This window comes from Lissotriton helveticus, chromosome 5_1, assembly GCF_964261635.1.
Source record: "Lissotriton helveticus chromosome 5_1, aLisHel1.1, whole genome shotgun sequence".
In the NCBI taxonomy this organism is placed as follows: Eukaryota; Metazoa; Chordata; class Amphibia; order Caudata; family Salamandridae; genus Lissotriton; species Lissotriton helveticus.
Window position 1 is genome coordinate 1632198108 of NC_136065.1, and position 24425 is coordinate 1632222532.

General features: G+C 45.9%; 1 protein-coding gene and 1 pseudogene across 1 annotated transcript in view; both read right to left on the reverse strand.

Moving 5' to 3' along the window:
* Positions 1-24425, reverse strand: part of LOC144752742 (galanin receptor type 1-like) — a 249823-nt gene that overhangs the window by 128841 nt on the left and 96557 nt on the right. The gene's annotated exons all lie outside the window — the stretch shown is intronic.
* Positions 212-1767, reverse strand: LOC144753745 (thiol S-methyltransferase TMT1B pseudogene; annotated as a pseudogene).

Genomic DNA, 24425 nt, shown 5'->3' on the forward strand with positions numbered 1-24425 from the left:
CTGCGAGCCCCCCCACACACACTGCGAGCCCCCACACACACTGCGAGCCCCCACACATTGCAGGCAACAGAGGCACGTAAACATCTCTTAGGCGTAAGGCATTCTGAATCATAATTTGAGTAAGCTGAGGTGGGGTTGCTTTTGGAGAATTGTATGCTAGGAATGTCATTCTATTGTAGAAGACAAAGGCAAAAAAAAGTAGAAATAATATTTCAACAACAATAGAAAATGTAAGGGAAATATATTTGGAGTTTCAAGATCATAGTTCTGACCTATAGAGAGAATATTTCAACTAGGAAGTTAAGCTACTTTGTTTAAGGATATCCAATTCCCTAAATTAACACTTTAGAAAATACTGGAATAAATAAAGGAAAATCTGCAGAGCCAGTTGGTTTTCCGGAAAAGATATACTAGTTATTAGAGGAATAATGAGTTACTGTAGTTCAAAAATTATAAACACAATTTGTCTCTCTCTATGTGTATCTATCTATATATATATTTTTTTTGAGAGAGATATATATATTTTGTATTACTAGCATCATAAAAGTATGTTTGGCATTGACTTACTAAAATGTGGAGAAGCGTACAGTCAAGTACACAAAATCGTAGGTTTACACCGATACAAATGACACAAGTCGAGTTGTGCACGTGAAGTGCAGTGTTTTCAAAAGTGTGCTTTGCGACATTCCTAACAAAAAGATAAAGATCTGCCTCAGCAAGAGGGTGGGTGTTGCCCAGGATCCTACATAGAGGTGCCTGTTGCCTACAAAGCCTGGATCATTTCTTGCCTCCTACATGCATTATTTTTATGATTTTTCAGTGATTCCAAGTTTTCCATACATGCTATGAAGCATAGACTGCATAAAATGCGGAACATGGAATTGTTTAGGAAAGGGGTAGAGGATCAAACAATGGAATGGAATTCCTATAAACGACCCTTCGCTTGGGTAAGTAACGCCATAGGCTGGCAGATAAAGTCTCTGTAAATTTTAACCTTTATGAATGTGCAATCCTACAAGTTTAGAAAGTGCACACGTTCTATTGGCTAAAATATGTAATTTGTGAACAAGTAATAATCTCAGCTTTGACATAATTCATGTGAAGTGTGGGTCAGGAAACCAGTGCCATTTGCCCAATATATAGGTCGTAGCTATTGCTTTGCCGAGTTTTCCCTTGTAATCTGCGCTTCGAAATAGTGACTCAGAGAAAGTGAAAGTCAGCTGCCATATTAAACTTGTACATCTCAAAATAGCACTACAGAATACTCACCGGTCTGAGGACTCGCACCACCTCCTTGAGGACCCCCTCCACGTTCCGCACCGAACACAGCACCAGCGTGCAGACCACAGCATCCGCGGAGCCGCTGGCCACCGCCGACATGTCTTCCCCAGACGCCACGAGGAAGCGCGTGAACCGGACGTGGTCATTTTCTGCAACGCTCTTGCCCAGGAAGCGCTCGAAGTCTGGGTTCGGATCCGTGCACGTGACTCGGCATCCTGGCGGGAAAAACTGGAAATTTGTTCCCGTTCCGCTTCCGACCTCCAAAATGTTGAGCTTCCCCCCGGGGCCGGCGAAGTCTAGCATATTGGTGAAAAGAGTCTTCTTGAAGGAATGCATCTTCCGGTTGTAGACGTGGCTAAATGTGGCCAACACGTACGGAAACATCTTATTGGCTAGTGGCTGCCATACTCCTAAGAGAGCCAAGAGGTGCACTGGCAGGGTCAGCAGCATGATGCCCCCCTGAAGGGTGGCTATGAGAAGGCCCATGTTCGGAGCCGAGGGCGCCGTCGCCTCTGAGGTCTGCGCTCTCGAGCTGATGCGTGTCTGAGCTGCGCTGGATTTACTTTGTAGGAATAATGCACACCATATGCACAGATGAGTCCACATTCAGGTTACCGGTATGTTTTTTCGTTACAAACAAGGGTGTTCCATAGCACACAAAGCTGGAATTAATAGTATATATTTTGTACACGATAATTAGATTGCCAATCATGTCCAGATTTATTCCTTTATGCAAGGAAATGTAATTAATTAATTTGTTTTTTTATAAAGAAGTAACGAATAAATAAATATTTGCTACAAGTCGATGCTCTAGAGTGCTTTAGGGTATTGTGCGTTGGGGGTTCTTCAGGAAATGTAGGATAAATATCTCACTGCAGCTCGTAATCTAAAATATGCAAATAACATTAGCGGCGTGCGGTTAGCAGCTGGGATAACGTCCAATTGTGTTATGAATTAGCCATTGGGAAATATTTCAATCATTGTATGCAGTCCCATTTCGCCCAGAAGTTTTTGCGTTTTATTCTCCTGCATCACTGTTATTTGAGGATGGTGTTGTAAGGCAGGGCCGGTGGCATATGCCGGGAGTTTATTAGCCCGTCTTGTACCATGCTGTAATTGTATTGTGCACTGGGTTAATTTCGGCCCGTGGAGTGTACCGTTTTGGGAGCAATAAAATGGCAGTGGATGATCACTATCGTTCTCCAGTGCCTCGTGCGATAGATATGCATGTGGGTGTATCCAATAATGCACGTATTGTGCTTGGGTGCAAAGATAATAAAGCGGCAAGTCTGGGGCCCCGAAACTACCTTGTGTATATGGCAGAGTAAGCTCCTTCCACCCTACCTTGGGTTGTTTGCCTGCCCATGTAGGGGTGGTCATACAGGAGCGCAGTCTTGTGAAAAACTGTTGTGTGAGTGCTGTGGGTATGTTTGTTAACAGAAAAATAAAGCGGGGCAACACCATTTTCTGGATTGCAATTCTGTCGGCTATTGATAGTGGCAATAGGACCCATCTCACAACCTGGCTTTCCAATTTTGTGAGAGCAGTGCCATAGTTTTCACATGTCATCAATTTGGGGTCATGGTGTATTCAAACACCTAATTCAGTGTTTCCCGCGGGCGTGGCTTGGCGCGCGGCAAGATGGCAGTGCTGTAGTGCTGCTCTGCCGGCCACCGCGGAATATCCTGCCCTACCTGAGTCAGCTGCCGAAATTCTGGACGGGGAGCGGTCTACGGACACCTGTCATCGCCGATCGGGCTGACTGCTGGACCTTTTGTGAGGCCGCCGCGCAGAGAGATCGGCGGCACCCAACTGTGACGCCGGAGCCTTGGAAAGTCTGGGACAAAGCCAGCGAGTGCCCTCTTGTTGCTGGCGTCGTAGGCTGCCCCTGCTGCCCTTCTGAGGAGCTAGCGTGAACAACTGTACCCGGTAAGGGGGGGCGCGACTGCTTGTCCCGAAGTCCGAACAGGAGCGGACTTCGAGTTTCGCGATGCAGTGGGGAGCTGGCAGGAATTGGGCTGCAGGGCTACGTTATCGGCCGGCTCCGGTGCCCGCAGTAGGCCGAGAGTAGGCCAGAGACTCCCCGCCTGAACCACGAGCCTTGTGTGCGAGACAGTTGAGTCAGAGACTGCCTGCCTCTGCTGGTGCACATTCTCCCTTGGTGGAAGAGAGCTGTTGGGGTTCGTCAGGGATTGTAGGCGACCCTTGGCCGGAGCAGGAAGGCGGGTGCCGGCTAGGAGGGGGGGTTGGAAAGGCACAAAGAGCGGGAGGGGGGTCGGGAACGGCCACACACTGACAGCGGGAGGGTGAGGGGCGGGAACAGACACACACACACGGACAAAGCAACAAACTAAAAAACAAAGCACTCACCTGGACATCTTCCGGCAGATCTCTTGCTTCCTGCTCTCCACTCCTCCTCCCGATGACGTGGTGGAGGCTCGGCCGGCTGGGCCAATCCCAGCGCGGCCCTGGCTGGAGGCGGACTGCTGCTTCCTTCGGCTGGCCGGCCTGAGGAGAGGGAGGGAGACGGGCTGCCACGGAGCGGGAGGGAGGGGCTATCGAGCGACTTTTGTGCAATGTCCCGAGCAGGAAGGCAGAGGCAGGTGCCGGCAATGCCGGACCAGATTCGGGGGCGTTCCCGGCTTTCGGCTGACGTCGCGTGACGTCGGCAAAAGCCAAAGAATGTCGGGAACGCCCCCGAATCTGGTCCGGCATTGACGGACAGGCCCCTCGTCCAATGGCTAGGCTCCATTTATGGAGCCAGCCAATGAATGACGAGGGCCGAACCAAAGCCACACTACAGTTCTCATCAGGATTTCGCCTGCGCGAAAAAGATGTGCAGAGCGCATCTTTTCGCCAGGCAAAACCTAAAAAGTGCATACAGTTCTTCTGGAAATACATGTGAACTCTCTCTACGTATACAGTGGGGTGAAAAGAGGTGTGAGCAGGCCCTTGCAGTCTTTCCTCCCGAGATGTGGCCGAGTGTGTTACAGAGAAATGCCCTTTCTGAGCTCTGTACCAGCTGCCACAACCAGACACGCAATCTCTGGTCCCATCAGAGATGCTTTTATGAATCTCAAACACCCAATTACAGACTGAAGAGCAAACCTTGCCCAGATTAGACGTGCTTCAGACACAGAGGCTGGAAAGGAAATATTAGCCACTGAAAATAAAAAGATGTTGGTATTAATGTAGGGCCATACCGAACCGATTAAAAGACTTGTTTCACGCAGACGGAAAAGAACCTTTAATGTTCTCAGAAGCAAACATCTATTTGGGGAAATAGACGCTAATTAGTGACCTGAAAACGCAAAGGTCTGCCATTGCTGGGCAGCTCAAGAGAAAATACAATGGAATGATACAGTAGTTCACTGGGCTATTGTGCATGTTAGTGGTGTTGGGTGAAGCCTGCAAGTTACAGGGGTGACCCTCAGGGCCGATTCGTCTTTTCACACCTTGGTAGTGTATAAGAATAGTGCCACGAAGTTAGGCAGCAGTAAGACATGCTACTAACAACGTTATGACAATATGAGTATATTAATTAGTAGAATTCACTGTGTAACACGAAGCTTTGAAATTATTATCAGTTTACTGGGGGCATTAACATTGTGCACCTATGTTCCAACATACATTTAAAAGTGCCTTGTTGCACCTAAGGCTCAAGTCTTCGAGCCGCATTAAAACCTTGCAGCCTGTGGGAGACGCCATGGACTTGCCCGCACCATGGGGCAGATTTATGAGACCCTTGCGCCACGTTTACGCCGCTGTTGCGTCACGCAAGGTGGCGTAAACGTGGCGCATCCCTACGAACGATTTACAACGTGCCGCATCTAGGCAGATGCGTCCCGTTGTAAAGCCCTGCGCCGCTTGTGGGCGTTCCGGCGCAGGGTTGGCGTTCCGGGGCAGGGTGGGCGTTCCGGGGCAGGTGCGCCTCGCAAAAGTGGCTGAGTGAAATCTATAAGATTTCACTCAGTCACTTTCAGGCCAATGCTGCGTCAAAAGCCTGCGCCTGCTTGAAGCAGGCGTAGGTCTTGACGCAGCATTGTTAAGATGGGTACCCCCGAGCCTTGCTGGAGCTGCGTCGCGCTTGCGCTTCACGCCAGGGAAGATCGTTGTGACCGCGCCTTTCGGCACACCCTGGCGCCGACCTGTTACGATTCTGTAACACGGCCGCTATCGCCTATAATTGGGCTGCAGAATCGAATCACTTGAGTAACTATACTCCCGATATGACGTGCCTTGCGCTGCATTGGCAAAGTAAGGTTTAATGAGAAAGGCAATATTACTGTTTGTCCTGATGATGGTTCCCATAACTCTTTAAGGGGAACCGAAACGCCGTCGACTTGCTTATGCACCCTATACAGATGATTGATTGTATAGTTTGCTGTAATGGTGCTTAATGATATTTTCTGTGTAATGTATTTGTAAAACAGAAAAACGCTTGTTGTTTGCCTTCAAACCTTTCCTATCTTCACTAACGGTAATCAACCCGCATGTGTTGGGCACAGGCTTGTGTACCACACAGGGGTTCTGTGGAAGGTATCTTTTTCCACTTGTGTAAATTTTGTTTATTCAGTAAACTTGAAAGACCTCTGTCCGGCTGGACAAGTCCTTCCAAAATATAGATTTGATTTCGTCTATATTTATTGTATGTCTATCTTTTCATGCACGGGACCATTGTTGTTTCAAAAAATTGCTCCCCGAGGTCCCTGGCTGACTGTTTTTTGGGGTCCCTTGTTGTTGAAAAAGGATAGTGAACCTGCCGCTCGGTAAATCAATGCCACATTTTATATTATGTTAACGTGTCAGATGGACCATGCATTAAGCGCGCTTCTCGTTTAGGTGAACAGTGACCTTGGGAAGGTCCCAAATTGACAGGGGCACGCTTTTTTTTTGCAAAACTGACTTTGGGGCGCCTCTTCCTGTTAACAATCCACTCTTAATGGACCGTTAGTTTTAGGCTTTTAACAACCTGCTACCTTGTAATGTTGTGTTGTTTAAAGCAGGAAATAATCCACACGAGAGTATTCAGGTAAATTAGTAGATTTAATCCAGTAGCTTGCTGAACATCACGTGAGTGCGTCCTTTCTCTCCGGAGCATGAACGGTAACTGACAAGTGCAACCGTCCATGCCTGAGAGTCAGGGCGCCCTCACGAGAATGCATCTTTAAACAATAATAATACTATGCTAACAACATTAGACTTCATGCGCACCTAACAGAAGTGTGCGCATGAAGTCGGAATTGAAAGGAAACAATGGCGCGTGCAAGTGCACGTGTACATGTACACATATTACATCACCCTTCCCCTTTCATAAACAAATAAACAAAAATTAAGATAAATAAAAATCTTTGTACCTTGAAGGAAAAGAGCAATTGCGTGTGGGTCTTATTTGTTCAATACATTCCAGATCATTACTTACAGAACTTGAAATTGTTGGATTAACTGAAGAGTTTCCTAACTCCTGATCCTGAGGAGGAGCAGATTGAACCTGACAGTCTAAACTATTTTGCAAACTTGTGTTTTGGGAAACCGGTTCAATATGAAACTCACTTTGTATGCCTAAATCTTCCAAGAAATGTGAAAAGTGTAAATCATCTTGTAACACTTCTTTTTTTTCAATAATTCTTTTAGCTTGATCTGGTGTCAACCTCACCAAAACTCTTTTACTCCACCAGCCTCTTTGACCAAGGAATAAAGATCCCTTTGACGTTTTTAAAACTTGTACAGGAAGAGAAAACCTAGAGAGACCCTTCTTGACTTTCATTGGAGACTTAATTAACACCCAATCTCCAATTTCAAAATCAGAATCATTTTTACACTCCCTGCCACCATAATATTTCTTTTGAACAGCTTGTTTGGAAGCAACATTCTTGAGCATCATCTCTTTATCTTTACAAACTAAACATGAATTGTTACTTTTCTTCAAATCCCTGATCCATGAAGGACACAGAGCACCATTGGGTTCCCTTTTTTCTCAAAAGTCTAAAGGGAGAAACTCCAGATGTTGTGTGTGGGGTAACAAGATATGCTCAAAGTTTTTTTTTTTTGAAAAATATCTACAGGAACTCTCTCGGTTAAAGCTGTCTGTATACCTTCTTTTATGACTCTATTCATGCGTTCAACTAAACCGTTGGCTGCTGGTGAATACAAAGCAACTTTTAAATGTTTGACATCATGAGACAACAAATATTTTTCTATACTAGATGAGGTAAAATGTGAACCATTGTCCGTGACCAACTCTTTGGGAAAACCCTCAGTCATAAAAACTCTTGTCAAGAAGTTAATCACAGAAGCAGATGAGGCTGAAGAACAAAACTCAAATTCCACCCATTTTGAGTAATAATCTACTAACACCAAAATGTATTTTTTATCATTAGGAAGGAGATCAAACGGGCCTGCAAAATCTAGAGCCAATTTTACCCATGCTTCCTCAGGTGTTGGTACATTGTGTAGAGGGAGTTTCGCAATCTTCCAGTGCTTGTCTGAGACAAGACATGTACCACAGGCATTTATCCAATCAGTAACATTAGACTCTAGAGCAGGCCACCAAAAACTCTCTTTCAATTTTCTAGCCGTTGCTCCTATGCCTAAATGGCCCTCATGCGCTATGTCAAAAATCCTTTTTCGTAAAGAAACAGGGGGTACTGCCAAATCTCCACGCATAACTAAACCTCCTACTATAGAAAGTTGTTCACTGACTTGTGCAAAAGATTTCAAAGTAGAAGGTAAGGACCTTTCTCTAGGCCAGCCAGTCACAATCATGTTCTTAACAGCCTGTAGGGTAGAATCCTCTACAAAAGCTTTTAACCAATCTTCCTTTGTTACATGAGGAAGGTTAGAAATAACATCCTCAATAGTGGCAACCACACTTTCTACATCATCAAACCTTGTGGGCAAGTAGCTATCTTTTAATGATAATCTAGACAAACAGTCCGCTCTACCATTACGACCACCTGGTATATACTTGATAATAAAATTATATTCATGCAAGCGAGACAATAATCTTACCAGTCTTGATGACGCTTTACCTGTGCCATTACCTGATAATAAATGAATTAAAGGTTTGTGGTCTGAGAAAATTTCAAACTGTGTGCCCCAAATAAAACTTCTAAATTTTTCAACAGCCCAGGTACAAGCCAGAGCCTCCCTCTCTATTGTGCTGTAGTTAGATTCAGCAATAGAGAGAGATCTGGAAGAGAAACCCACAGTGTTCTCTTTACCATTTACCCATTGGGATAAGACTGCCCCTAGTCCTTTTTGGCTCGCATCCACTGATAATAAACATTTAAAACCAGGTGAGAATGGAGACAAGGCAGGAGCTTGAATAATTAATTTCTTCACTAATTCAAACGCCCTTTGTGCATCATCATTCCATGTAAAATGAACATTTTTCTTAAGCAAAAGGCGTAGTGGTTGCACAACCAGTGCATAGTTCGATATAAATCTAGAATAGTATTCTGTCATACCCAGAAATGACCTAAGTAAATCCTTGGTATGAGGAACCACCACTTCGTCAATAGCCTTTGTGAGGGAAAATTTGGGACTGATTCCAGAAGCTGAAATGGTGTGTCCTAAATAATCTAGTGATTGAACCATAAATTTGCACTTATCTGCACCCAGTGTAACTCCAAATTCTTTAAACTTCTCAAGTACTTTTCTTAAAGTAATGATGTGTTCATTCTGATTTTTAGAGAAAATCAGGACATCATCCTGGTAAGCTTGAACTGAAGTAATACCTGCCAACATGTGATCCATGAACCTCTGGAAGACGCTAGCCGCAGAGGCTAAGCCAAAAGGCAGCCTGAGGTACTTATATGCACCAAAGGGTGTTATAAAGGTCGTGAGGTCAGTGGAAGGAGTGGAAAGGGGAATTTGGTGATAAGCCGATTTTAAATCTAAAATGGAAAAGCAAGTGGCACCAGAAATATTTGATAAAAGATCTTGAATTTTCGGTAATGGGTGACAATCTACTAGTATGTTTTTATTCAGTGAGCGTAAATCAGCACACAAACGAATCGAATTATCTTTTTTGCGCACTATGACAATGGGACTCACCCATTCAGAGGAGTCTGTGGGAGTTATGATCCCTTCTTCGACTAATTTATCAAGTAAGATCTTTAAATCAGACCTCACGCTTAAAGGTATGGGCCTGGCCTTATGTATAATGGGGATAGCATTCTCCTTTAGTTTTATAAAATGCTCCACCTTTGTGATCTTACCAATGCGTGTTGTGAACACATCTGAAAATTCACTTAAAATTTTTGTTTTGAAAGATGAAACACCATTCTCTTCAGAATTATCAACAACATCAATAGAAACATCATAATTGATTTGAATGGGATTTTCAGCACCAGGAACTAACTTTAGACCCATCTTAGCCAGATCTTGCCATCCAATAATGTGCTTACCTCGAGGAGCCACATACACTTTTGTATAAATTTTTCTTCCCAAACAAGACACAAATTCAAGGAAATAACCATGCATTTCAATGATTTTACCCCCATAACCTTTAGGAATGATATCTAATGTTTCCAATTTTTTGCTAGGCCAATGTTTTTCAAATAGTATGTCTGAGATGATCGTAACTGGTGCTCCAGAATCACCCATCATTTCTATTTTTAAAACACCAATTATAAATTCAGCTAAAGGTTCCTTGACCTTTTTCTCAGAGATACTCATATTTACAATATCAATATCAATAGAAAGCATCATTCTTTCCATACTATCAGAAAGAATGAGATTATGTTCAGAAGAATCTTCATTAGAAATTTCTCTAGTGTCTAAAGCACTCACTCTAACAATTCTCTTGCTTCTACAAACACTATAAAAATGACCAGTTTTACCACATTTTGTGCATTTTCTACCTAACGCTGGGCAAATGGGGCTGTCACCCAAATGCGATTTCGCTCCACATCTGTAACATAATGATGAACCTTTGTTTTGCTTTGTTTGAAAAGGCTTGCTAAAGCGTGACCTGTAAGAAATATTGTTAACAGAAGAATCATGTTCAACAACATTAATAGGAGAAACATTTTCTTGATTCAGACAATTAGACGTTATGATGGATCTTTCTATTCCCTTTGCTATCATAATAACTTCAGTTAATGTTGGATCTCTGCAACTGAGAATCCTCTCTTGTATTTTTTTATGAAAACAAGAGTATACAAATTGGTCCCTGATGTGATAGTCTAGTTCTGCTCCAAAGTTACATTCAGATGCCAAATTCCTGAGAATCGATATATAGTCTTCAACTGACTCATCTGAACTCTGTTTCTTCTTTCTAAAGTTAAATCTTTCTAGCATTACACTAGGTTGTTCCAGAAATTTCTTATTTAATCTCTGAACAGCATCTGTATAGACATTCCATCCTTCACCACCACTTGGAGGTGGAATAGTGACCGGTAAGTTATTAAAAGTTTCACGTCCAACTCTCCCTAAGAAATTGTATAGAATGGCAAGTTTGCGTTTAGCTGAGTAATCCTCTGCATCTATGGCTACCAAATAGTTTTCAAAAGATTTAATCCAGAGTTTCCAAGGTTCTTTAGGTTTACCTATGTGAGGTAAAAAATGTTCCAATTGAAATATTTCTTGCTTTGCCATTAATGATAAAAGCTTTGCCTTTCAGAAAATAAAGTTTAAGCACTTCTTTTGTTTTACAAGGTTAGAAATGTAATTTAGGTTTAGTTTCCACAAGTAAGCATTATACTTTTAAACTTACAGTTTCTTTCTGTCTCAAAATTGTGCTCTGGTTTGCTCCAAAAGCCAGTAAAATCGTTTTCCAGGGAACGATCGTGCTTAAGCACCTTAAACAACAAGGAACAAGTGATAAGCCAATCACTTGATTTGGGGGCGTGGCCGTACGAGGGAAACCAATAGAAATGGGTTTACTAGCAAGGCGTCCCCTTGGCTTGAAGGAAGAATCACGTGTTTCCTCTCCGGTCAGGATATCTGCCGGGTGAACAGAGATGCAGGAAGCAGATCGAAGGAAACTTGAAGCACAAATATTGTGGTGATGTTCGAGCAAAAAATCCCATCCTCGTCGCCAATTGTAATGTTGTGTTGTTTAAAGCAGGAAATAATCCACACGAGAGTATTCAGGTAAATTAGTAGATTTAATCTAGTAGCTTGCTGAACATCACGGGAGTGCGTCCTTTCTCTCCGGAGCATGAACGGTAACTGACAAGTGCAACCGTCCATGCCTGAGAGTCAGGGCGCCCTCATGAGAATGCATCTTTAAACAATAATAATACTATGCTAACAACATTAGACTTCATGCGCACCTAACAGAAGTGTGCGCATGAAGTCGGAATTGAAAGGAAACAATGGCGCGTGCAAGTGCACGTGTACATGTACACATATTACATACCTGTGGCTGCCTTAACTCCCCTGCAACAGGAAACATGGGAGCGTGCCTTATCTGTTCACAGTACAGTGCGTAATTCTTGGCCTGCTTCTGCTTCTAGGCGCACTTTATGTTTTTCCCAGGGTCACACAGTTTGGTCATATGGGGTAACTGGGCTTGGAAGTCTAGATTGTGCTTCTTTCAGCCCCTCGAACTCTGCTGCACTCACGTGTAAAGAAACAGCCATGTTGCGTTATCCCTAAAATGATGATTGGTAAGTTCGAGCAAGCTACCTTCTGGAGTGCATGGAAGCAGCAAGTTGTTACCAGCTCAGAGTCAGCCCTCCCAACCCCCCCAGACGCATCTTCTGAGCCAATCTGGATGGTGCTCTCATGCTGTTTATGTTAGTTAACAAAATGAGAGCAGTGAGAGGGCTGGCCTGAACAGCCGACCAGCGCTCCTTAAGAGACTTGGGGCCCGATGTAGGAAGCCTAGCCTAATACCGGTCGGTAACGGCCGAAATTACAGAATTTCGGCCGTTGCCGACTGGTATTAGGCTTTTCTGATGTAGGGGCCTAATCTAAGGATTCGCTAATTTATCGAATCGGTAATTTGAGGAATCGGTAAATTACCGAATTCTTAAATACCGATTCGGTAAATTACCGAATTCCTAATGTAGGGAGCACTTAAATGAGTGCTTTTCCCATGTTAGGATTCGTTATTTACCACCAACTACAAGTTGGTGGTAAATAACGAAACCCCCCAAAAAAGCAATTTCATGCAAATTATTAAAGTGCCATGTGTCAGACATACATGCCCTTAGGGCATGTATGTGTGCACATGTGCACCCATACACGATTGAGGGGTGCAACAGGGTGTCAAAGTGACACCCTGCCACCCGTCAATGTTTTCCCCCTTTTTCCGAATCGGTATTTACCGATTCGGTAATTCCCATTCATTCCTAGGGGCCTCCAGGCCCATAGGAATGAATGGGGAATACCAAATCGGTAAATACCGATTCGGTAAATACCGAATCTTAACAATTTGGTAATACTTACCAAATTTTTCCCTATATAGCATTTACCGATTCTTCAATACCGAATCGGTAAAATTCGGTGTTTTAGAATCTGTAAATATCCCTCTTAGAGGCTTTGGATTTTATCCCTCTGGCCTTCGGTCTCATAATATTGCGCAGATAGTTCAAATGCGCATCTTGGGCTGGGCACAGCAAGGCACCTGTCCAACCCAACATGTGCACTTCACCCCAAGGCACAGATGAACCTGGCTGTGTCAATAATTAATTAAGCTCCACCCCTCACTCATGGAAAAGGCCATGCAGAAGTAAAAGCAGTGCACAGTGCACTGCCGCTAGAGAAAAACGGAATCACTCAATCAAAACATTTAGGGCCCCATTAGGATGACGGGCGGACATTGTCCGCCCGCCACCCTATCGGAGAACGGGACCGCCCGCCATAAGGGCGGGGGTCCCGTGGGGGGAATTAGGATGTGCCCGCCACAGTGGCGGGCACATCCTGTAGTTTTACCATTGTGACGGGCGGTGCACTCTGCACCGCCCGCCACAATGCAAAAAATGCTTTTACGCATTTGCATATGCAAAGCGGCAGGCACCGCGCTGTGCCTGCCGCTTTGCATATGCAAATGTGGGGGGGTACCTTAGGACAGTGGCGCCAACCTGGGGGCCCTGCAGGGGGCCCCCGCAGCAATGTCCGCATGCCTTTCCGTGGCGGCATTGCCGCCGCGGAAAGGCCCACACATTTCGCCATCATAATATGGCTGGCGGTGTCCATTGGACTCCGCCACCATATTAACCTATTACCGCCGCGGTCGCAAGGCGACCGCGGCGGACGGTATTTCCGTCCGCCATTGTCCCCTCCGCCATCCTAATCAGGCGGAGGGGAAAACGAGAGTGGTTGCCGGGCGGATTGCCTCCGCCTGGGTGGCGGTGGCCACCGCCACCCTGGCGGAGGCAATCCGCCCGATATCCTAATGGAGCCCTTAATATGGGGCCCGAAGGCAACAAAATAAACAGGGGAGCAATGCCCCGACACCGTACTAAAGAAACTGCTGCTGCAAAAATTCAGCATATTTTTTGAAATTCTGAAGTGTGATGGAAACAAAGATTTAAATAGGATCAAAACAAGTCATGACTACTTTACTTGGTAATGCTCAAATGATAAATGTTCACTGAAACTCGATTTCAATACATTATCATTAAAACTGTATGTCTGTGCAACTTTAGTGGACACTTAAATGGAAATTTGGCTGCTTGCAAATGACAGTACTCTACCACAGGATTCATTACTTACATTAAACAAATCACCCTGCCTCATGTCCATTAAAGCTAGGTGGGTCACAAATGTTTGTTGCTCTAAAATGTGTGTCAGGTTCTAAAAGGTTTGGGAAGGACTGCCCAGTTGCAGTTTTAACTGTACCTGGCTGCTGGGTTGACTCAAGGCCCTCCTCAAAGAGCAGCAGGTCTCCTGATTGAAAGAAAGACCAGAAGTTTAAAACGGCCAGACCACCTGCCAGAGACATGCTGTTCCTGTACAGATGTGTTCACAAGCGGGACAGCACAATCTTTCACCATACTCTGGGCTCATCCAATATAGAGTGAGGCACAGTGCCGATAGGGGCAGTGGGGCAGTGGAAACATCCTTTACAACGCAACTTTTACCACGCAGTGCCTTTACGACTCAACTTTTACAATGCAAACCATTACAACGCATTGCGCTGGGGGGCGCTCTAGGATAGGGAATAAGTTTAATTTACTATCAAACACCTTCCCTAGTGTCCACGGGGACTGGAGTTGGAATAGTAAATTAAACTATTCACTATCCAGCACCCCAAAGCGCTATGCGTTGCAAAGGTTTGCGTTGTAAAAACCGTGTTGTAAAGGCATGCGATGTAAAAGCATGCGTTGTAATGTCATACATCCGTGGGACAGATGTACAAATGTTTTTTGCGGTCGCAAACGGGAATTCAGCCCGTTTGCGACTGTAAAATTGGTCACTCCCATGTACAACCCATATTTTGCGAGTCGCTAACCTATTAGCGACTCGCAAAATATGGTTTGCGACTTGCTCTTAGGAAGGGGCGTGCCAAGGGCATCTCTTCCCAATAGCGAGTCTGACTGCAATGTATTATTATTATTATTATTAGGAAGCTTGTAAAGTGCTATGGTTACTCAACACGGAGTGTCCCGCGGTAGGACATCAATGAAACCCAGCAACTCTCCCATGCTAACCAACTTCCTACGAAGACCTCCAATCAGAAAAGGCACAAAGTTACTTTAGACATCCCGAAGGGTGACGGAAGAGCCAGGTTTTCAGTTGCTTATGGAACTTAGACTCCGACTCAGGTGTCCTCAGATCCACATGGAGCCCACTCCATGCCCTGGTCACCAGGAAACCAAAGAATCTCTCGCCAGCCGGAGCCTTCTGCCCCTGGGCACGGTCATTCTAGCACTGCCGAATGATCTCAAATCACGTGTGTTAGATCTGGGGGTCTCTAGTTGTCAATGGTTATCACCTTTGTCCAAATAGAGACCCTTACTTCTAAGTCAGGATAAGGGGATTACACTCCTTAATAACCCCTGCTCGAGCAGACATGCTTATCTCAGAGGCAGTGTGTTAAGCATTTGTAAATATATATACAGTGATACAGTGATAATACTACAGATGGACACAACACAGGTTTTATAAAAATAAGTATTCTTTATATAGACTTAAACACAAGACCACAAACGACAAAAATCCACAATACTACACTTAAAATTACTTAAAAGATGATTAAAGTCTCTTTGTTCAAGTTGATGGTAGATGCGACAAAGTTCTCAAGAAAGTACCTGGATGCGTAACACAAAGTAAGCAAAAGGACTCGCAGAAGGGGAGATGCGTCGGTTCCGTGACCCGGGGGAACGGTTGCATCCTTCCTCAATGTATGCGCAGAGTAGGGGACTCGTCCTGAGCCTTACCGGTGCGGATATTCTCGGCCTGTTACGATGCGCAAGATGGCGCCTTGATGCGATGACGATGCGATCATCCAGTTGAGATGCAAGAAGATGGCACCCTTGATGCGGCGATGCGATGACGATGACGCCCTGGCAGCCTTGCGGCGACTCTGTACTTTGGAGCCGCGACAGGTCCTGCGACGCGCTTCTCCGGCGATGCGATGGCTACTCTCTCGATGGCGTCACGCTTCTCCGGTGATGTGACAGCAGGCAGCTTCGATGAACACACGCTTCCAGGGAGATGCGACGAAGGCTCGCTTCTCCTGCGTTGCGACGATTTCAGCTGCGGCAGCGAAACGCTTCTTCTCGATGCATCGCGCTTCCAGCTCCCAGCGGTACGCAAGTGACTAGAGTCAGAATTTCCAGCAAGGAAATTCAGGAGGGAGCTGGGGGTGAAGTCTTTTGGCCCTGAAACTTCCGCAGGAGGCAAGCACAGTTCAAGCCCTTGGAGAATATTCTGTAGTTGAAAGTCCTTACAAAGTTCCTTCTCCTTTCCCTTGGCAATAAGGCAACCACTGCAGGCCAACCCAGCAAACAGAACACTGGCAGAGGGGCAGTCCAAACTCCTGCAGCTTCCTTGGTTCTTCTCCTTGGCAGAAAGGTTTCTTGTTCCAGAAGTGATCTAAAGTCTGTGGGACAGGGTCCCAATATTTACACCCCAAAATCCTTTGTTCTCTGAAGGCAGAGAGGCCTCTGCCTAGTTCAAACCAGTTCCTGAGCACTTTGTTGACATGACTCTCCTCTTCCTTTCACTGTGCAGGGCTGAGACATCAGCCGCCCCAAAGGAGGTGGAGCCAGCACAGGGGAGGGAAGATACAGCTCTGGAGCACTCTGTTGACAGGATTCTTCTTCTCCTTTCACTGTGCAGGGCAGAGACATCAGACAAGCCACAGGGGGTGGAGCCAGCATTGTAGAGGGAAAGCCCAACTCTATTCAGGTCCTAGGTGCACTCTCCCCCTCCCATCTGGATGTAAATCTCCCTATTCACCACTGGGCTGTCCCAGACTGTCCCAGATGGTCTCCTGGAATTTCCCTGCCCTGTCACACACAAACCCAGACAAGGAATACACAACTCAGCAGAGGCGGGCTCAAATGGTCAGGCAAGCAAATACCTACTTTCTAAAAGTGGTATTTGCAAACACAGAATATTAAAATAAACTTTACTAAAAGATATATTTTATTATTCTGAGTTCAGGCATACTAAATTCGAATTTCTACCATGTTCCCTGAGTCAGTTAGGATTATAAGAATGTAATAATCTTCACTGCCCATTCTGGCCTATGAGAACAGGTAGCCTTCAAGAGTGAAAAACGAAAATGGCTGTAATTCACTATTAGAACATGCTACACACATCACAGCATATCCTACCTTATACTTACAATGCACCCTGCACTTGGGCCCACCATAGGGGTGTCTAATATGAAGCAATGGGAAGGTTTAGGGACTGGCAAGTGGGTGCACTTGGCCAAGTCGACATGGCAGTGCTAGACTGCACACAGGCCTTTCAATGGCAGGCCTGAGACATACTTTACAGGCTGCTTCTGTGGGTGGCACAACCAGTGCTACAAGCCCACCCGCAGCATTTGATCTACAAGCCCTGGGCACGTATAGTGCACTGTACTAGGGGCTGACAGTAAATCAGATAACCCAATTGTGGAATAACCAATCAGTACATCAATTTAACATAGGGAGCACTTGCAATGTGGCACTGATTAGCAGTGGCACAGTGCCCAAAGCATAAATCCAGCAAAAACATATCAAAATAGAGGAGGCAATCCATCAAAAATGGAAGGGAGACTCATGCCAATGATGTCAGGTCTAACACGTGTCCCCTGCAGCTGAAATGTGGTGAGAACTACCCTTCCCCATGGGAGTTCTCTTCATTATGGCAGAAAAATCTGGACAGACCATCAGCGTTGGCGTGTTCTGTACCAGGACGGTGTTCCACCGTAAAGTCCAGACCCTGTAGGGAGATGGACCACCTCAACAACTTTGGGTTCTCACCCCTCATCTGCATCAGCCATCTGAGGGGTCTGTGGTCAGTCTGAACCCGGAAGTGAGTCCCAAACATGTATGGTCTCAACTTCTTCAGTGCCCAGACCACAGCAAATGCCTCACGCTCAATTGCACTCCACCTCTGCTTCCGTGGAAGTAACCTCCTACTGTTGAAGGCTACAGGTTGGTCAAAGCCCTCTTCAGTAATCTGTGATAGAACAGCCCCCACACCATGCTCTGAAGTGTCTGTCTGTACAATGAATTCTTTTGAGAAGTTGGGTGCCTGAAGCACGGGTGCTGTGCACATGGCAGTCTTCAGGGCCTTCTGACAGGTGTCAGTCCAGTTCACTCTCTTAGGCTGCTTCCTGAACGTCAGCTCATTCAAGGGTGCAACAATGTTGCCATACCCCTTGCCAAACCTCCTGTAGTACCCCGTGAGTCCTAAAAACGCTCTCACCAGTGTCTGAGTCTTTGGAGGTTCCCATGCCAGGATGGTATCAATCTTGGGTTGTAGGGGCGCCACCTGGCCGCTTCCTACCTGGTGACCCAAGTACACAACGGAACCCTGCCCGATCTGACACTTAGTTGCCTTGATCGTGAGGCCTGCCTTGTGCAGCGCGATCAACACTTCCCAGAGGTGCTGCAAGTGTTCTTTCCAACTGGTGCTGAACACTGCAATGTCATCCAGGTAGGCGGCACTGAAATCCTCCAGCCCAGCTAACACATGGTTGACCAACCTCTGAAAGGTGGCAGGCGCATTCTTCATCCCAAAGGACATAACCCGGAATTGGTAGTACCTATCTGGTGTGGAGAATGCTGACCTCTCCTTAGCCCCATCAGTCAAGGCGATCTGCCAGTACCCAGACGTCAAATCAAACGTGCTGAGGTACCGTGCAGCCCCTAACCGATCAATGAGCTCAGCAGCTCTGGGGATGGGGTGTGCATCAGTCCTTGTGACTGAATTGAGCCCTCGGTAGTCCACACAGAGCCGGAGTTCAGGTGCGGCACCCGGCGAGGCAGCCTTTGGGATCAAGACCACTGGGCTGGCCCAAGGACTGTTGGAGGACTCAATGACCCCTAAAGCAAACATCTTGGAGATTTCCTCCTTAATGTAAGCCCTAACCTTGTCAGTCACTCTGTAAGCCTTGTGCTTCACAGGAGGACTTTCGCCAGTGCCCACATCATGGACGCACCACTCTGTGACACCAGGAACCAAGGAAAATAGATCAGAGAATTGCCCCAAAAAGTTGGCGACAATCTTGCTGCTGATCAGGGGTCAGGGTGGCAGAGAGGCTGAAACCATCCACTGACCCATCTTGCTCTGCTGCAGACAGGAGGTCAAGAAGAGGCTCGGTCTCCACCTCTATTCCATCATCTGTCGCTAGGAGCATGCCCACTTCGGACCTTTCCAAGTGGGGCTTCAGGTGGTTAACATGAAGGACCCTCATAGGGTTCCTTGGAGACCGCAAGTTCACCAGATAGGTGACATCACTCTTGCGCTCCACCACCTCGTATGGACCGGTCCACCTGTCCTGGAGCGCACAAGGCTCCACAGGGTCCATGACCCAAACTTTCTGTCCAGGTTGAAGCTCAATCAGAGTGGCATTCTGATCGTACCACCGCTTCATCTCTTCCTGGCTGGCTTCCAGATTCGCCTGAGCGAGATCCCTGAAACGCCGAGTCTGGTTCCTGAAGGCCAGCATGTAGCTATATACATCCTGGGGAGGTTTCCTGGGAGATTGCTCCCAGCCTTCCTTGACCAGACTTAAAGGTCCTCTTACCGGGTGACCATACAAAAGCTCAAAGGGGCTGAACCCTAGAGACTTTTGTGGCACCTCTCCATAGTCAAACAGAAGGCATGGCAAGAGGACGTCCCATTTAAGCCTCATTGGTTCTTCAAGACCCATGATCATGCCCTTAAGGGTCCGGTTGAATCTTTCAACCAGCCCATTACCTTGTGGGAGGTAAGGAGTGGTGAACTGGTAGGTAACACCACACTCCTTTCATAGAGACTTCATATAATTAGAAATGAAATTTGTACCTCGGTCAGACACAACCTCTCTGGGTAACCCCACACGTTAGAAGATCTCCATCAGTGCGCGTCCCACCACGGGGGCCATCACTGTCCTGAGCGGAATGGCTTCCGGGTACCGGGTAGCATGGTCCACCAAGACCAGGATAATCTTGTTGCCCATGGCTGTCTTGGGGTCCAGTGGCCCCACAATGTCAGTGCCCACCCGTTCAAAGTGTTATAAGAATACAGTGGTCCAAGACATCTATTGTTTATAAACTGAATCCATCAGTAAATGTTCATTAATTCAACAAATTTAGGAGCATGTATATATTAATCAGCTCTATCTATAAATTCATATGTTTATAAAACAATATAATGGTCAGGGCATGAAAAACACAGCAGTATCAATAAAGAGCAGTATTTTTAATTCATTGCTCCTCGGTCAAACAAATTTACAAAAATTCATGATTGTAAAACATTACAATCCATAGTGGTTGCCCCAAAGGAGCGTGCAACATAGCAAAGTAGTTCCAAGAAGTTGGTAGTGAAGAGAGAGAAAGTGAAAAATCAAATAGATAGTGACACAAAATATTCAAATTAATTCGCAAAGACAGTGATGGATCATCATTGACCCATCCTGCAAAACCTGACCCTCAGAATATTCAAAGGAAAATATTCTCATACATTGTAACTGAATATATCATAAATTTCGCACATAAATGTAGAGAAAATTAATCAGGTCCAGGTTATATAAATACTGCGTCAACGTTTCGACTCGTCTTAGGGCCATATTTAAGCCTGGGCCATGCGAGTCTTCATCAGGACAATAAAAGGTGGGGCAACCAAGGGATTCTAGATGTCCCCTGAGAGGTGTAAGGTGGTGAAAATTCCCACGCAAGCTGATGGCTCTATGTCCTTATAGGTTCCAGGTCGAAACCGAATTTCAATCGATGGTGGTTGGTGGATGTTGCCCTGCAAATGGGTTCTATAACTATGAAAAAATCCTCCTCAACCAATTGTAATTTCTGTGCCCATACTCGCTCCAATTTTATCGCGTAGTATGCAATTGACGTAAACGTTTCTTTCTCTAAAGGACTCACGGAGGCAGCAGTGAATGCCCAGCCATCCGAGACTGAATGATGCCTGGGCATTCACTGCTGCCTCCGTGAGTCCTTTTGCGAAAGAAACGTTTACGTCAATTGCCTACTACGTGATAAAATTGGAGCGAGTATGGGCACAGAAATCACAATTGGTTGAGGAGGATTTATTCATAGTTATAGAACCCATTTGCAGGGCAACATCCACCAACCACCATCGATTGAAATTCGGTTTCGACCTGGAACCTATAAGGACATAGAGCCATCAGCTTGCGTGGGAATTTTCACCACCTTACACCTTTCAGGGGACATCTAGAATCCCTTGGTTGCCCCACCTTTTATTGTCCTGAGGAAGACTCGCATGGCCCAGGCTTAAAAATGACCATATGGCCCTAAGACGAGTCGAAACGTTGACGCAGTATTTATATACCCTGGACCTGATTAATTTTCTCTACATTGATGTGCGAAATTTATGATATATTCATTTACAATGTATGAGAATATTTTCCTTTGAATATTCTGAGGGTCAGGTTTTGCAGGATGGGCCACTGATGATCCGTTACTGTCTTTGCGAATTAATTTGAATATTTTGTGTCACTATCTATTTGATTTTTCACTTTCTCTCTCTTCACTACCCACTTCTTGGCACTCCTTTGCTATGTTGCACGCTCCTTTGGGGCAACCACTATGGATTGTAATGTTTTGCAATCATGAATTTTTGTAAATTTGTTTGACCGAGGAGTAATGAATTAAAAATACCGCTCTTTATTGATACTGCTGTGTTTTTCATGCCCTGACCATTATATTGTTTTATAAACATATGCATTTATGGATAGAGCTGATTAATGTATACATGCTCCTAAATTTGTTGAATTAATGAACATTTACTGATGGATTCAGTTTATAAACTATAGAGGTCTTGGACCACTGTATTCTTATAACGTGCTATACCCAGGTCCTGTACCTCTTGGGTTACCCCATTATCTTAATGGTCACCCGTTCAAAGTGGGTACTGACTACATGGAAAGGTTGGAGAGGGGCCTTGTGCCTCCTTCCACTTTCTCCACTTGCCTGGCAAGTTTGACAAGTCCTACATTGAGTATCTGAACTCTTCCGCTTCTGGGGCCAATAAAATTGGGAGACAAGCCTTTCAAAGGTCTTGTTCTGCCCCAGATGACCAGCTAAAGGAACATCATGAGCCAAACCCAGTCAGAAAGCTCTGAAGCGCTGGGGTACCACCAGCACACGGGCTGACCCAGGCTCAGCAACCTTAGGCTCGCTATACAGGAAACCATTCTCCCAGTAGATCCAATGTGATCCAGACTGATCACCTGCTGCCTGATTTGTGGACTGGTGCCTCAAACCCACAAGAGAAGGGCACTTCTGCTGCTCTTCACAAAATTCCTCCCTGGGACCCCCTTCTTGCTGCCAATGGGTCAGCTCAGGTAGGTTCCCCAGTTTAGAAACTTGCGCACCAGTGGGTGCCAGGGCATCCCCCTCAAGGTCTTCCTCCTCCTGGACCGTGGGAACAATAGGGGCTGCTTTCCTGTGCCCCTTACCTCTTCTCTTTAAGGCAGGTCCCTGGGCCATATATTCAGGCTCCAGGGTCTCTTGATCACCCGTAGCTGCCATCGACCGAATGGTCACACATGCCCACTCAGGCAGACCCAACATCTCTAAATGCGTCTTCCTCTCCACCTTCATCCAAGGGGAGTTTTCTAAATCATTGCCTAATAGACAATCAACAGGCATGGATGACCTCACAGCCACTTGAAGAGTACAAGAAACCCCCCCCCCCACTCAAAGGGAACTTGAGCCACCTTGCAATGGCTCTCTGTGTTGTCAGCGGCAACAACTGGGAAGAATGCATTGGGGACTACCTGCTCATCAGAGACCAAGTGACACTTGACAGCTGTCACACTTGCTCCTGTGTCTCTGAGAGCCTCCACTCTATGGCCATTGATGGTCACCCACTGCCTGTATTTTTTAGTGTTCTCAGACAGCTGAGTTTTAGGGACCATCTCAAAGTCTCCTAATGAGATAAGGGACATTTCTGCGGGTCCCCACCCACCGTGGGCATCCATCTCCTCCCCACCCAGGGCTACACTGGCCATCTGATGGGGTGGTGCACGGGGTGGAACATACTGTCCTTTCTGAGGACACTGGGGATCATGCCAACGGTGTCCCACCTGCTTACACTGAAAGCAGGTAACAGGCCCCCTATGAACAGGTTTACCTGTTGGGGGTCCTGACTTCTTTTCAGGGGAGGCTGAGAACCCTTACCTTGGTTCCCTTGGGAATTACTTTGGGGACCTTTTTGGAACTCCCTCTGTTTATCCTTGTCCCCCCCACTCTTCTGCTGGGGACCCTGCCCACCTTTGGCGGAGTCTCCCACAAGACTCTTGCGGACCCAGGTACTGACCCAGCGGTCTGCCTTTTCAGCAAGCTTTCTTGGATTAGTCAACTTGCAATCAATAAGGTGCTGGCGTAGCTCTGGAAAACAATTAGCAGACAAGTGCTCCCTAGCAATCAAATCATAGAGCGCTTGAAAATTATCAACATTGCTACCCCTCACCCAACTATCCGTAGCTCTGCAAAAGAAAGACACATATTCTACCCAAGTGGTTCCCTCCAGTTTCTTACAATTTCTGAACCTCTGTCTATAGAGCTCTGGAGTTAACCCATACCTTGTCATCAGTGCTTCCTTCATGTGGGCAAAAGACATTCTATGAGAACTGGGCAAGTCTAACAAAGTATCCCTACCCTCAGTTAACAAGCGGCCCCACAACCCCGCTCCCCAATCCTTCTCAGGGACCCGGTGAGCCAATATTGCTATCTCATAGGCTACAAACCACTGCCCAATATCTTTACCTTTGTTTAAATCTTTGATGACATCCTTGGGGTTATGTACCCTGCCTTCTGAAGGCACAGATGCTGCGCTGCCACCAGAGGGATTGATTTCTAAGCCCTTGGCTTTAATCTCTAACTCACTCAACATTCTCTAATGCGCCATTCTTATTCTCTCTCTTTCCAAAGACAACCTCTTATTCTCTGTTTCCCTCTTACCCTCCATCTTAAGCTTAGCCAACTCCAGCTTGAGTGCCCTATTTCTCTCCCTGTCTTCCAGCTGCCTGGGGGACAGGTCTTTGGAAGAGATGCTGCTGCCAGGTGGGGACGGCACCCTTCCCCTGGCTGGAAATTCTTGCTCATCAATTTGCCCATTTGCATCCCCAACAGGTTCCACCACAAGATCAGGGGCATTTCTTGCTTCTACCCAGGCCCTCAGCGCCTTTTGGTAGTCTTCCTTTTTTTGTAGAAATGCCTGGTGTAGCAACTTTAAATTTCCCGCAGAGATACTTGAGCTGTTTCACAGTGTAGGTTTCCAACCTCTCTCCCTCAAAATCAAGATCCATAGATGCAGCAGATGCTAGTTTACTCATGGTAGTAAAAATTGGGAGTCTTCAGGAAAAACTAACAGTCCAAGGAAAAAGGATCCTAGACAAAATATGTGGTCGCGTTTGGTCTCCACTCACTAGAAGTGTACACCAATCACTGTATATGAAACACAAATGCAAAGTCCAAATCCTCACCGCTGACCACCAATGTTAGATCTGGGGGTCTCTAGTTGGCAATGGTTATCACCTTTGTCCAAATAGGGACCCT